The sequence below is a fragment of the Aulostomus chinensis genome, chromosome 1, assembly GCF_037954235.1.
Source record: "Aulostomus chinensis isolate RoL2024-O1b breed Wild chromosome 1, RoL_Achi_v1.0, whole genome shotgun sequence".
Lineage (NCBI taxonomy): Eukaryota > Metazoa > Chordata > Actinopteri > Syngnathiformes > Aulostomidae > Aulostomus > Aulostomus chinensis.
In genome coordinates, this window is record NC_141320.1 from 909,818 (window position 1) to 923,625 (window position 13,808).

The 13,808-nt window shown below is 45.6% G+C and overlaps 4 non-coding genes across 4 annotated transcripts; 3 read left to right on the top strand and 1 right to left on the bottom strand.

Annotated features, from left to right (window-relative positions):
- The first annotated feature begins 717 nt into the window (after window positions 1-717).
- On the top strand, window positions 718-800 carry trnal-cag (transfer RNA leucine (anticodon CAG)). The gene has a single exon. It is a non-coding gene; the product is annotated as a tRNA-Leu (tRNA).
- Window positions 801-2,844: 2,044 nt separating this feature from the next.
- On the top strand, window positions 2,845-2,926 carry trnal-uaa (transfer RNA leucine (anticodon UAA)). The gene has a single exon. It is a non-coding gene; the product is annotated as a tRNA-Leu (tRNA).
- Window positions 2,927-4,665: 1,739 nt separating this feature from the next.
- Window positions 4,666-4,738, bottom strand: trnar-acg (transfer RNA arginine (anticodon ACG)). The gene has a single exon. It is a non-coding gene; the product is annotated as a tRNA-Arg (tRNA).
- Window positions 4,739-13,382: 8,644 nt separating this feature from the next.
- Window positions 13,383-13,455, top strand: trnar-ucg (transfer RNA arginine (anticodon UCG)). Its single transcript has one exon. It is a non-coding gene; the product is annotated as a tRNA-Arg (tRNA).
- The last annotated feature ends 353 nt before the right edge of the window (window positions 13,456-13,808 follow it).

A 13,808-nucleotide genomic window follows, 5' to 3' on the forward strand; every position in this document is an offset into this window, starting at 1 on the left:
TTTCCAGTGGACTTTGTTCCATCCATGGTTCAGGAACAGGACTCCTCCTGGTTAACCTGGTATCTTTCCACCCAACTGTGGGTTCTTGGAGAATTTTTCATGTCATGGGGTTAGGGTTAGAAATCAGGCTGGTGGGTTTTTCAATGAGAGAAATTCTGGTAACTTAATTAAGTGGCATGTTTGTTGAAGCAGTAATTAACTGATAAATTAAGGAAGGCCTGGCCAGTCTTTGCTCCCAGGTCATACGATGGAGTTAGAAAGTCCTGAATAAATCTGGAGTTCCATGATTTCCTTGTGGTTCTTGTTCCTTTTGTCCATGTAGTCTGGAACAAGAGCAAGATGAACCTCCAAATATCAACAGGTTGATTGCAGGTGATGTCAAGTGGTATTTAGAGGAACTTCCTCCTTGTGTTTGGTTCCATGGTGGAAGGGTGAGCACTCTGAACTCTGGGTCCAGTGATCCCAGTTCAAGTCTCAGAAGGACCTTCCTGTCTGGAATGTGTCCCATGTAACAAACTGATCAAGAGATAAAATGTGGTTCTAATGTTCTGGTTCATTTCTTGTCCTTTAGAAAAATGAAAATCATTTCTTACTGCCATGAACTCAGACTGTGTGTTTAATGTTAACAATAAATGCAACAACTAAGGAGCCAGTAGCTCCTGTGGAAAAAATTCTACTTTGTCAGTGAATTAATTCAGTCTGCAACTGTCAGTGTCTGTCAGGATGGCCGAGCGGTCTAAGGCACTGCGTTCAGGTCGCAGTCTCTCCTGGAGGCGTGGGTTCGAATCCCACTTCTGACAAAGGACATTTTCTCCACATTTCTCTGCATCCACAGTGGAAAATTCCAAACCCAGTTGAAGCTGCTCTCCACTGATGGGAGTGAGTGGTTGAACTGGCAGCAGAGGAGGCAAAGGAGCTTCCCTGTGACGTCCCAACATCTCCTGGTTTCCTCCAACATGGAGCAGCCACCAAACTCTAACTTCAATGTTGGATCGAAGTCTGCTGAAGAAATGTGTTTTCTTTCAAGTCACATTTTGTCCATTAACTTCATAATCAGAGTCACCATCTCATCACATGACTAAAGTCTGGGTTCTGTATTGGTGGTAAAATATCCTTCCATGCCCCTCACTAGTTTGCACACAGAAAAGCATATTTTACTGGTTTCAGATCTCTTAGCTTGTTCTCTCTCTTAAACCAGCTGAGGCAGCTTTCATTGTGTGATTCATTTTAAAATATAAATATGGAACAGAACCATTGGAATAAGATGTCAGGACATTTGAAGGAATGTCAATCTCCTGTTGAAATGTTGCAGTGTGCAGCTGAGGCTCTCTGGCAGTGGCACCAGGAGCCCCAATGGCAGAACCTGGACCCTCCTGGAGGAGAACCACAGGTGAGGGCCTTCTTGGCTCCAGATTGATGGAAATCAAGTGTCTGAGGCTGTTAGCAGCCATTAAGTTGATCTGGTTGGCACTGGTATTTGTTCTTGCTGCAGCTCAGGAGTGATTCAGGAGAAGAGTTTCAGAACAGCCAAGGTTGGGGACTGGAATTTTAAAATGTCCCCTGGAACCAAACAACCTGGGGAGGTAAAACCTCCAATCCTAGCCACTCAGATGCAGCAGCAGAAGAAGCTGTCATCCACCCTGACAGTCAGAGCATCAAGTCAAGAAAACATCACCATCTTGTAGTTCCAAACCTCCACCTGTAGGATTCAGCTACTTCTGATTGTGGGACTTTAAATTTGAACACAATGGAATTTGGACAAGGAGTTTTCCTTCCAGTCCAAACATCATCGTCCAGCCTCCAACCAGAGGTCCATCAGTTATCATGGAGCCACAGGTGGAGTCTGGATTCTTTTCTGGAATGAGACGGCAATGAGAGTCCTGCCAAGTGACATCACTGACATGAATGGATGACTTCAGTCACGTGAATGGATGACTTCAGTCACGTGACTGGATGACTTCAGTCACATGACTGGATGACAGTGTAGATGCCAATGTAGAGGTTGGGGAAATAGTCTCTGAGAATCCAGCTTGAACCCACAGCCTCCTTGTTTTCCAAAAACCCAAACAGCGACCATCAGTCTCCTTCCAATCCTGTTCTTGGGTAAACAACAAAAACAGAGTAAAAGTCTCTGGCAACATATTTGTTTCCTGTAGGGTTTCTTCATGTATGTGTGGTGTACCTGCTTTCCCAGAGGACTGCCATCTTTGTTCTGTGGGCTGACATGTTTTAGTGTCAGCACAGGTCATAGCGCTGAGACTGAACTCTCATTCTCCTCCAAGTATTATTTCCACCTCACACTCCTGCATACATTCAAGTGAACAGGGAACACAAATTTATGCTCAACTTCTCCTGTGTATTCATCCACAGTCACTAAACAACAACCAAACCAAACAAAAGGGGTTTGCTAGCATGGTGATCAGCTGTAGTTCACCATCTTATCCAGGTCACATGACTCAGGAGTAGCGTGGCCGTCTGGCAACCAAAGGGTGGCTGGTTTGATCCTCACTTTCTCCAGTGACCATGTCAAAGTGTCCTTGAGTAAGATACTGAACCCCTAAATACTTCTGATGAGTAGGTTGGCTCCTTGCATGGCAGCCTTCAGCATCAGTGTGTGAGTGTGTGTGAATGAGAGGACATTGTTCAGCTCCTTGAGTGCTGCTGAGGTAGAAAGGCTCTGTACAAACTGAGTCCTTTTACCATTTCTTTCCTGCTTCTAGCAGCGCTGTTGTCACTTCCTGTGACCGTGGAGGAAAGGGGTCCCCCTTCAGAATAAGTTTGATATCGTTGTTACTTCCTCTTCAACATGCCTTTAGCAGAACAACTCACTGACTAGCTCAGTGAGGTAGTGTGGCCGAGCGGTCTAAGGTGCTGGATTTAAGCTCCAGTCTCTGAGGAGGTGTGGGTTCAAATCCCACCACTGCCATCATGTCACTGGAGAAGTGTGGCAGGTCTCTTACTGCCTCTCCTCTCTCTTCCACTGAGGTCTTCAAACCTGTGACCAAAAGAAGAACCCTCCTCTGAGTCCACAGACCTGAGCACCACTGCTCTGACTACCAGGTTACCTCCTGGTGATCAGGATGAAGTCAATAGTGAGGTAGTCAGTTGTTCCTTTGTTTTTTGACAGAGGCCTCATTGTGAATTAAATAATTTTAATTCTTTACTTGAAGTTTCATGCTGTTTCGATTGAAAAAGGCCAGTTCCTGGAGAAGATCTTCTAGGGGGTCCAGGTTAAAGCGGTGCCCCAGCTGGCACCAGGATCTGACCCAGGTCCTGCATGGGAGATACTGTCAGTTCTGTTCTGCCCTGCTCACAACCACAGGCTGGTGTTGAGGCCTGCAGCAACCAGGGCCCCAGTCACCAAGAGTATAAAGGCTGGTCATTGTGGCAGTGGGAGGAGTCAAAATGAAGACAGACCAATGTGAGCAGGACGTTCCTGGAGAAGTCAGAAGAACTTGACCATGTTTCCTACAGTACCCAGGAGGCCTGGTAGTTGTTGAAGGAAGCTCCAAAAGCAAAGAGCAGACAGCAGGACATCAAAAGAAAAGATCCAGACACTAAAACTACAAGTAGAAACAAGAAGAAATACTAAAAGCTTTGGAAAGATACTACAAGGTTGGATATACATTATTATATACACTACTATTCTCATTGACTCCTAAAGAGGGACAGGAAACATTAGAATGTGGATCAGATCAGCTGATTTCAGTGTTGAGTCCATCCCTCCATCCACTTTCTGTTCTATCCTTTAAGGGTCATGGGGGGGGGGGGGGGCGATCCCAGGTGACATTGGGCAAGAGGCAGGGTTCACCCTGGACAGGTCAGAATTCCTGATGATGTCATCAGGGCTTTGACAGTAGCTAGAATTCTGTCTTTGATCTCAGGAGGACATGAAAGAAACCCAATTGAGGAAAGTAGAGGAGAACATTCAGCTTCATTAGAAACACTTGAACTGTTCAACAGTAGAATTTGTTTGAAACAGTTTACAACACTGAGTGACAGGATTGAAGAGGGAAGGTTTTTCTACTTTAAATTTAATTCTAACTTTAAACTGTGGATGAACATTTTTAGTAGTTCATATTCTAACATACAGAGGAAGTCATGTCATTCCCTTTTTTAAAAAAGAAAAACATGTGAAGCTCCTCCCCCCAACTCCAGATGGACAGACAGACATGAGAGTGGCCAGGAAGCAAAGAAGTGTTGTGCTCCTCTCCAGTGCTCTGGTGTTGTTGTGTTCTTCTCAGCTCCATCATAAAGACCTGCTGGCACTGGGCGCTGGTGGAAGTTTGCAGCTGTCACTGGAAAGTCCTGAGGCTCCTCCCACTCTGAAGCAGGCAGTTGCTCCCAGCCAGCCCACACTTTCACTCTCTGGTGTAGGAGTGAAGAACAAAATCAGAATCAAGAACCATCACTCTTTCATTGGGGATCCTTTCTCCTTGTTCTGATCCAGAAATTCAACAGCTTCTAACATTGATTTGACAGGAAATGTTGATGACACACTGGGATTTTTGTTCTCCTGCTGTCACTGTCAAGTGCAGCTGAACATGAGAGGCAGCAGGATCATTCATGTGCTCATGTTTCCAGCAGACAAGGAGGAAACCTGGGAGGACTTCAGTGACTTTGATCACTGGTTCTCACTTCATCTTCTCAGTATAAAGCTCAAAGCGAGCTGGCCAGGAGTTGAACCTAGAATCTTCTGATCCGTAGTCAGACGCGTTATCCATTGCGCCACCAACCCTGTGAAGAAGCTGCTGTGTTCATGTGTGCTTGCTTTTACAGAAAATCCCAACAACATGGTGGCATTTTCAGGGGACACAATGGTGTCACCACTGGTCAGCACTGTGGCCTCCCAGCAAGAAGGTTCAGCTCTCCTCCTATTTGGTTGCTAGGAACCTGAATCAGTCCTCAGTGGAGCCGTGCTGCTGAGGCTGAGTGAGGCTGAGTGAGGGACTGAGCAGGAGCCAGCAGGTCCAAGCAGGTTCAGGCAAACTCCCCTCGGTCCACCAACATCAAAGCAGAAGAACAGAGTTCATCTAACAAAATGATTCATATCATCTCCTCTTGGAATGTTCTGGAACTACAAGTACACTTAAAATGGCTGACTTATGACAACAGAAGGAACTTTGAAGTAGATTTGATTTATTTAAGTCAGTGACAGTCATTTTTTCAAGAATTTAGTTCAGGTAACTTGATTGTTTTACTAAGATGAGCTTTAATGTTATACCATTGAAACAAGACCTTCATGTATTCATGATGACATCACCAATAGGAGCCTTCCCAGTCTGTCAGGGGGTAGAATTCAGTCACCACCAATGACATCAGAGTTAGAGTTTAGACATCAAAGACAGACATTAAAGCCTCTCTTATTAAAAAAAATTAAAGTGTTATATCTTTGAAAATATACTGCAATACATGAAATACTATATTTCCATGGATGGTAACCTCGTTCTTATATTCTTTAATATACTGCAATAGTAATGGACCCTCTATGACACTGTAGTGATGAATCTATCAAGGAGTAAAAATTATTATAATCTGAGAATTTTGAAGTAAATTTTGAGATCAGTTTGATCCTCTCTCTCTCTCTCTCCCTCCCTCTATCTCTCTCTCTCCCTCTCTCTCTCTCTCTCTCTCTCTCTCAGGAGCTTTTAAATGAATATTTTAATAAAACAGAACAGGAGACTGAAGAGTGATCACTCAAACCCACAGGCTGAATGGGACATCTTTTAAAAAATTGAACCACTGAGTAAAACCATAGAAGCGCTCCTGTCTAGTCGGTGCTAACAAGTTAGCTGCTGAGTGAGTCCAGCTGTGCTGTCTAGGAATCCTGGTCAAAAGCCTCCACACATCAAACAGCTGGTGTGTTGGTGGATCTGTGGATCCTGCTGGAAGAAGCAGGGTGGAGCTCTGAATGGTTCCTGTCTCAAAGAGCTTCTCTGTGCAGCTCCCATCAGCTCCTAAAAACAGGAAACCAGCAGATTCACTGTTGAACGGTGGCATTAAAATGTCTCAAAAGCTGTCCTGTCCACCATTTGTTGGTGCAAAGACATTTAAAAACACCAGTTGAACATTTTCCAAAGTTGCTCTCACCTTCTTTCAAACACCTGGAATGATTTCCTCCAAACCAAAAGAAACTTGTAAAAAAAAACAACAACAAAAACTCCTGGAGAATCAAACTCCACCTTCTGCTCCAACTGGACTTGGGACTTCAAATGACCTCCATTAAAAGCCTGCCTGCATCCCCTTTCACTGACTGTTGTGCTGTGGGTCTCCTGGACAAACATGGCAGGATCCTCTTGATCTCCAGGAGAATAAAAGAGGGAACCCAAGAGAACAAGTCAGCGTGAAAGAGGAGCAGATTTTAAAACTCCTCATCATTTCCACCTCCAGGAGTGAAGCCTCCCAGGACCCAAGAGGCTCCAGCTGGCAGAGCTCTCACTGGTTTCTCCACCACCTCGCTAACCTGAGCTGGAGCATCTGAGAACCAAACAGTGACCCCCTTCACTCCAGAGCCGACTCCACAAACTCTGAGCCCCCACTTTACCCACAGCCAGCAGGCCTCCTCAACACTGCATGACACACGACGACTAAATTTAACACTTCTCATCAAGAGATCTGTCACAGGTGTCTACTGTGGAGGGTCAATCTGTCCGTCCACATTCAGATCATTAACGCAGCGACTCCTAAGCACCAGTAGAGCCTGGTCCTGGTCCCTGGGGGGCTCCAACCACCAGCCTCTCTGTTAACAGCCGAGCGCCACAGAGACTCTGAGTCTCCTGCTTTTCATGAAGAGTTTTCAGGCTAAATTCAGTGTGTGAGGTCCACACTATACATTTGAGGGACCATGAAGGACAGAGGAGAGTCTGACTGTCATGGTGAAAGCCTTCAGCACTAGAACTGAAACAGCCCCACCATCTTAACCCCCCCAGACCAAACAGGCTTCATCAGAAACAGACACACCTCCTAGAACATCCAGAGATCATCAGTCTGATTAATAGAACATGACAAACAATCAAGAACATGTTATTGTTTGATCAGAAGCTGAAACAATGTTTCTAGGTTTGTCTGTTCTGGTCTGAATGAAAGAGGAGGTTTTCTTGGTCATGTGACGTGGATGAGAGTTCAACTAGAACTTCCTGCTTCAACAGGATTTTAGTTTGTTGGGATTTTGTCAAAGCCACCAACCAAACCTCTGAGTGGTGCAGATGTCTGCTGCCTCCTCAGAGCAGACTGGAGCTCAGCCTCACTCACCTGTGGGAGCCCCAGCAGAGCCACGGTGTGATGGAGTTTCAGTTTAGGCTCCAAGGTCCTGGATTGAATTGGTGTTTGTGTGTTTTTAGGCCTCCTGGCACCATCAATGGTAGAGCAGAGTGGCACAGAGGAAGCGTGCTGGACCAGAACCCAGAGGTCGATGGATCGAAACCATCCTCTGCTAAAAGAAGAAAAATAAAATGAACCTGCATCTTTAGAAATGTGTGTCTGTTAAAAAGAGGTTCATAAGGATTTTGTCTTCCTCCACAATCACCAACCATTGTGAGAGTTAACAACAGTCCACTTTCTGACTGAAGCAAAAGTAGACTTCAGAAGGTTTTTCTGATTCAACATAGCAGCTAAATTTCCATTTCCATTTCCTGAACAGGACAGGTTAAAAAAAAGGGAATGTCATGACTTCCTCTGTATGTTAGAATATGAACGACTAAAAATGTTCATGCCCAGTTTAAAGTTAGAATTAAATTTAAAGTAGAAAACTCTTCCCTCTTCAATCCTGTCACTCAGTGTTGTAAACTGTTTCACACAAATTCTACTGTTCAACAGTTCAAGTGTTTCTAATGAAGCTGAATGTTCTCCTCTACTTTCCTCAATTGTGTTTCTTTCATGTCCTCCTGAGATCAAAGACAGAATTCTAGGTACAAATAAAGACACTATCAAAGCCTCCTGATGACATCATCAATTCTGTCTTTGATCTGTGTCTGTCCAGCCTGTCCTGAGTGGATCCAACAGTTTCCCATGGGTGACTCTGTCGTGGTCTCTCTCTCCTGCTGTCTCCAACTCTCAGAGTGCTTCTACTGGTTTCTCTCCATCGTCCCTGTTGCTAGGCAGAGCACTGGTGAGGACTGAGGCCAGTGATGTCATCACCTCCAGCTGAGACCTGCCAGGTGGTCCTGCTTCATTCAACTCTGCTGCCTCTGCCACTGCCCTGACTGGTGAGGCTGACAGCAGGTTCTCTCTCATCTAAACTCTCTGTTTACAATGGAGGCTGAAATCCTTGTGATTGGTGGTTCAATCATCAGGTCTGTTGAACTCCCAGGTGCCATCACCTGCTGTCTTCCTGGTGCCAAAGTTGTGGACATTATTGAACGTCTCCAGGACTCATCGACCTCCACCCCTCCTGCAGGTTCTCCCTGTCTCTGTGGTGGTTCTCTCTGGTACTCCAGCTTCCTCCCACAGTCCAAAGACATCAAGAGGGTAGTGGTTACCTGAACACTCTAAATGACTGTGAGTGTGAATGGTTGTCTGTCTGTGTGTGTTGGTCCTGGGATGGACTGGTGACCCATCAAGGGTGAACCCAGGGCTGGACTGGCCATCTGGCCGATGCACATCTTTGGGCCGGCCCATAACTGTCATAATTTTTTTTTCAAAAGTGTATAGTTTTTAATCGACCGTAACGGTATCGGAGACGCGAAACGCGGCCCATTGGTTGATTTTCTTGAAGGACATTGGGCTCGTCCAATGAAATCTCTCAGCTCTCTCTCTTTCTCTTAGTCAAGCCATGCTGTTGCAATGGAAGTGGAGGAGTCAGATCAGACAGTTGGAGACTATTTTAGTCGCCCTTCTTCCACACAGAGGACTGATTTTTTAAAGTTTCATCCTCAACAAGATTCCATAAACCCTGTCGTCCAGAGGCTCTTCGTTAGAACGGACGGCACGACGTGGAAATGGCTGACTTATTGTGGTCAACGTCATGCTTTGTTTTGTTTTGTTTGCCCTGCTTTTAGCAAGCCCAGTGATCCAAGTGTCTTCATTAGAGGCCTGACAGACTGGAGGCATGTGCACCAAAGAGTAGAGGAGCATGAGAGAGGCATGGCACATAGGCAGTTTGCTGAGGCCTATTTTTGAAACTGCTCCAGAGCAAGACTGGCCACCTCCTTGAGGGAAGACAGCTGACAGGACACCGTGAGCAGGTTAAGAAGCAGGGCTGGACTGGGACCAAAAAATGGCCCTGGCATTTTTCATCCCTGGCAGCCCTCCATGGTTATTTACACGATATGTGTAAGCACACGCCATACCAGAGGATGTATGCGCACATTTTGAAGTTTCAAAAATTAAAATAAAGTGCAGTATTCTACATGGAAGACAGTAACCATGTTAAAAGAGTGATACCCTTTCACTACTCACAGAGGCCTTCTTCTTCCACTACACGTTCCAACACCTGACGTCTCTTCTTCCCAGTCCAGCCCTGGAAGAACGCGTCGAGTTTTGGAAATTCGGCTGCTTTTCTTTTCCGGAGTCTCTCTTTTTCGGTTCCTCCTTTCTCCTTCCTCTTACTGGGCAACATTCTTCATGGCTTCTGACTGCAAGGCGGCCGCTGAGTGGTGGCACTACAACTGGATGGGTCTGTTTCTCATTTTAACACAAAAACAAACTAACTGCTGTTTCTGCGTTTTTACCAGAAATATATATTTTGAAATGCCTGCTCACACCGGCCCATCCGGCTACATCCACCAAACTTTACACACATAATATAATATAATAATATAATATAATAACGCTGAACACAAGCCCCAAAGCAGTAGTTGTTTTGTTTTTCTTCATAAAGGAGGTGCACAGTCATGACTACGATATCTCTGGCAACAAACATGGAAGGGGCTTTGGGGTCTTGTGTTTCAGCTCTGTAACTTCTGGATGGCTGAAAATGTCAGAATCAGTCCTCTCACTGACATCAACCATTGGTGTGACTTTTGGTGGCTTCAGCTCAAATGAAACCAGGGAAGGGGGGCCAGACTTTGAGGAGCCCCTTAGGGTTAGTGGATGCCCCCGGACCGTGCTTGGGCCCCTTAGCACCTAGATGGCTGAAATTCCCAGCACATGCTACTCTGGGGCATCACACTATGTGTGTAAAGTTTGGTGGATGTAGCCCAAGTAGAAACACCAGAACCCAGATTTGATCCTCAATTCTGCTCCAAAAGGCTCTCGGAGTGCAGAAGTCCCAGACCCTGATTTTGCCCAGTTTCACAAGGGGATAGTTTTTTCTCTTTGAACCTAGGAAGTTGAAATTTGAGTGTGTTGTTCTGTTCTCGAAGGATCGCATCTGTGCTGGTTTGACCCCCCTAAGTCCTTTCTGCTGTCTGTAAAGGGCGTGGCAAAGTCCAGTAAAGTCTTTCAATGAAGCATCATAACTGGTCAAAGTTGCTCCAAATGAGATGAGCTTTCTGGGAGGAGCTCACACCTCTGCCAGAAACCAATATTTAAAACTTTGAAGCCCCACCTCCTTCCTGAAGCTACTTCCTGTTTGGGAGGGGGTTCTAGAATTATTCCACCAGATTAGGATTTCATAAAGTTTCAGGTCTGTATCCACTGGAGAGGCCAATGAGAGCAAAAGAGCAACAGGGTCAAAGGTCAACAGGCCTTGTGTCTCAGCCAGGCCTCAAAGGGTTAAGTGAGCCTTTTGGAGCTCCTTTGAAAAAAGGCCTGACACCAATCTTGTTCAGGACCAACATGAAGAAGGATTTTTGGAACATTTTCACATCTTTAAGACCGCCTTGACTCCTTTTTATAGCAGGAGTCACTGAACAGCACAAAGCTGCTATTGCAGCCATCAGGCCTCATTTCTGATCAGTTATTATTGTTGAAACAAAGCTGAATATCAATTATTGATTTTTATTGTCATCATTGTGAACACCTGATGAGAGAAACACAATAAAAACATTTGAAAAGGAAGGATCAGAGTGTTGTTGTACTGCAATACTACAGTACAGCATCAGAGACACTCAGTTATTGATTGCCTGAATGATTGATTTCCCCAGAAGAGGAACAGCTTTGTTGGAGCAGTAAAAATACACACATCAGAACGACAAAGTTACATTGGAAAAGAAACTACATGACATTACCAGCACAATATCTGAAGAACAGTTAGGATCAATTTAACTGGCCAGATAGTTAGGACTTCTTTAATGATATCCTTGATGAACCCAGACATCAGAGTGGTTTGTTCCCCTCAATCATAAATCTGTAAATATAGCGTGAAGTGATGGAACTAAAAGGCCACCTCTGAGTGCAGGAGTGAGCCTCTGTGACGGATGTGACGTCAGCAGACCGCCATTAGTTTGAGTCATTGTTTATATTCTTAATGCTGATTGGTCGATCTATAATGGTGACAAATGGACTTTGTAGGTAGAATAAACATCCAGAAATTAAATGAATTTGTAGATTGTCTTATTAATCAAAAGATGAAGTATTAAAAATATTTGTTTTTTTTCCTCGGAGTGAGCGACAACTACCGGATTTTCTCACAGAAGACAAACCAAACAAACAAACAAACCAAAGATTAAACACAAGAACTGAGCGAAGATTCTGAAAACAAAATGCATATTTCTCTCTAGAAATGTCATCAGAATGCTTTATTAAATCAAAACTATCTTGGAAGAAGGCACTTTCCTCCGAAAATGACAGGAGCGGTGGCCATGTTTTTGTTTTGAGAGGCCCGCATGAAAGAGTCACATGAGGGAAGGGGGTATGGGGTCATGGGGGGGGGGGGGGGGGGGGCGATCCCAGGTGACGTTGTTCAAGAGGCAGGGTTCACCCTGGACAGGTCACCAGTCCATCAGGAGAAATGAGGTGGTCGGTATCATGCAACCTAAACTAAAACATTAGTCAGATCAAATTCAGATTAAAGCAAGAGTCTCCAGATCAAAGTCAGAATTCCTGATGATGTCATCAGGGCTTTGACAGTAGCTAGAATTCTGTCTTTGATCTCAGGAGGACATGAAAGAAACACAATTTAGAAAAGTATATGAGACCACGGCAGCATGATGGTTTAGGGGTCAGCACTGTGGCCTCACAGCAAGAAGGTTCTGGATTTGAGTCCAGGCTCGGGTGCAGAATCTTTCTGTGTAGAGTCTGCATGTTCTCCCCTCCTCTATGCTGCTACAGGCTTAGACTGCTGGGAGACACATCAGGTTACATGGAGCCCTTCCCTCCTCTCCTCTCCTCTCCTCTCCTCTCCCCCTCTCTCCTCCTCTCCTCCCCACACATTTTTGGAACTGTCACGACCACTACTTGTTGCACTTTGTAGTTTGGCCTTGGTGTCTCGCAGTCTCTCTGTGTTTCCACGGATCCACCAGAGCCCCAACCGCCGCCTGCATCGCCCCCCCCCCCCCCCTTATTCCCTACTGTTATACTGGCCTGCGCTCCCCTTCCATGAACCAGTCTACCATCCAGTCCCCCATCAAGCTGGCTTGCTCTCCCTGCCTCCCCTTCCAGAAGCTTCCTTCTTCAGCTGTTATTAACATTTCCATGTTTCTCACATTTTGTATTGTAAACTGTTTTCTTGTCTGTAACAACATCAACTGCACGTCTGTCCTCCTGGGTGAGGGATCCTCCTCTGTTGCTCACCCTGAGGTTTCTCAGATTTTTCCCTGTTAAAAGGGTTTTCTATGGAGTTTTTCCTCAGTCGATGTGAGGGTCTAAGGGCAGAGGATGTTGTTATGATGCCATGTGAAGCCCTTTGAGACAAACTGTTGGTGAAAACGGGCTCTACAAAGAAAATTGCCTTGCCTCCCCGTCCATGTGTGGGTTCTCTCTGGTACTCCGGCTTCTTCCCACCGTCCAAAGACATGTAATTTGGGACGAGGCTGATTGATACTCTAAATTGACTGTAGGTATGAATGTGAGTGTGAATGTGAGTCTCTGTGGCGCTCGGCTGTTAACAGAGAGGCTGGTGGTTGGAGCCCCCCAGGGACCAGGACCAGGCTCTACTGGTGCTGAGGACTCTGTTGATCAGCTGCTGAGTTGCTACTTGATGTCAACATTGGTCTGTTTCATCCTGAGTAGTTTGATCCTAGCAGAGTCGCTGCATCGATGATCTGAATGTGGACGGACAGATTGACCCTCCACAGCAGACGCCTGTCACAGATCTCTTGATGAGACGCTTCAGTCTTCAATTTTAGTAGCAGTGTGGAGGAGGCCGGCCGGCTGTGGTTAAAGTGGTGGGGGCTCTGGAATGAAGGGGGACACTGTTTGGTTCTCAGATGCTCCAGCTCAGGTTAGCGAGGTGGTGGAGAAATGAGTGAGAGCTCTGCCAGCTGGAGCCTCTTGGGTCCCGGGAGGCTTCACTCCTGGGGGTGGAAATGATGAGGAGTTTGTTGAAGCCCCTCCCCTCTGTAGGGCTGGTGGCGCAATGGATAACGCGTCTGACTTCGGATCAGAAGATTCTAGGTTCAACTCCTGGCCAGCTCAGTTCAAACTTCATAAACAAAAGCTTTCACACCTGAAGTGAGTGAACTGACCAACAATAATTTCATGCCACATGAAATTATTGTTGGTCAGTTTTCTAGCGACTGTCTCATAGTGGCAAGACAAGAACACTTCTACTTTTGATGTTGACAGTTTGTTCAACACTAAACTTCATCCAGTACCATGTTGTCAAACACTGGAACCTCCACAGCACCTGAACAGGGACTTGAACCCTGGACCCTCAGATTAAAAGTCTGATGCTCTACCGTCTGAGCTCCTCAGGCTCTTTCTACAGCATTGAGACAGGAACAGAAACACCTGTGAAGGTCAAACTGATGCTTTCTTGACTTGTTCAG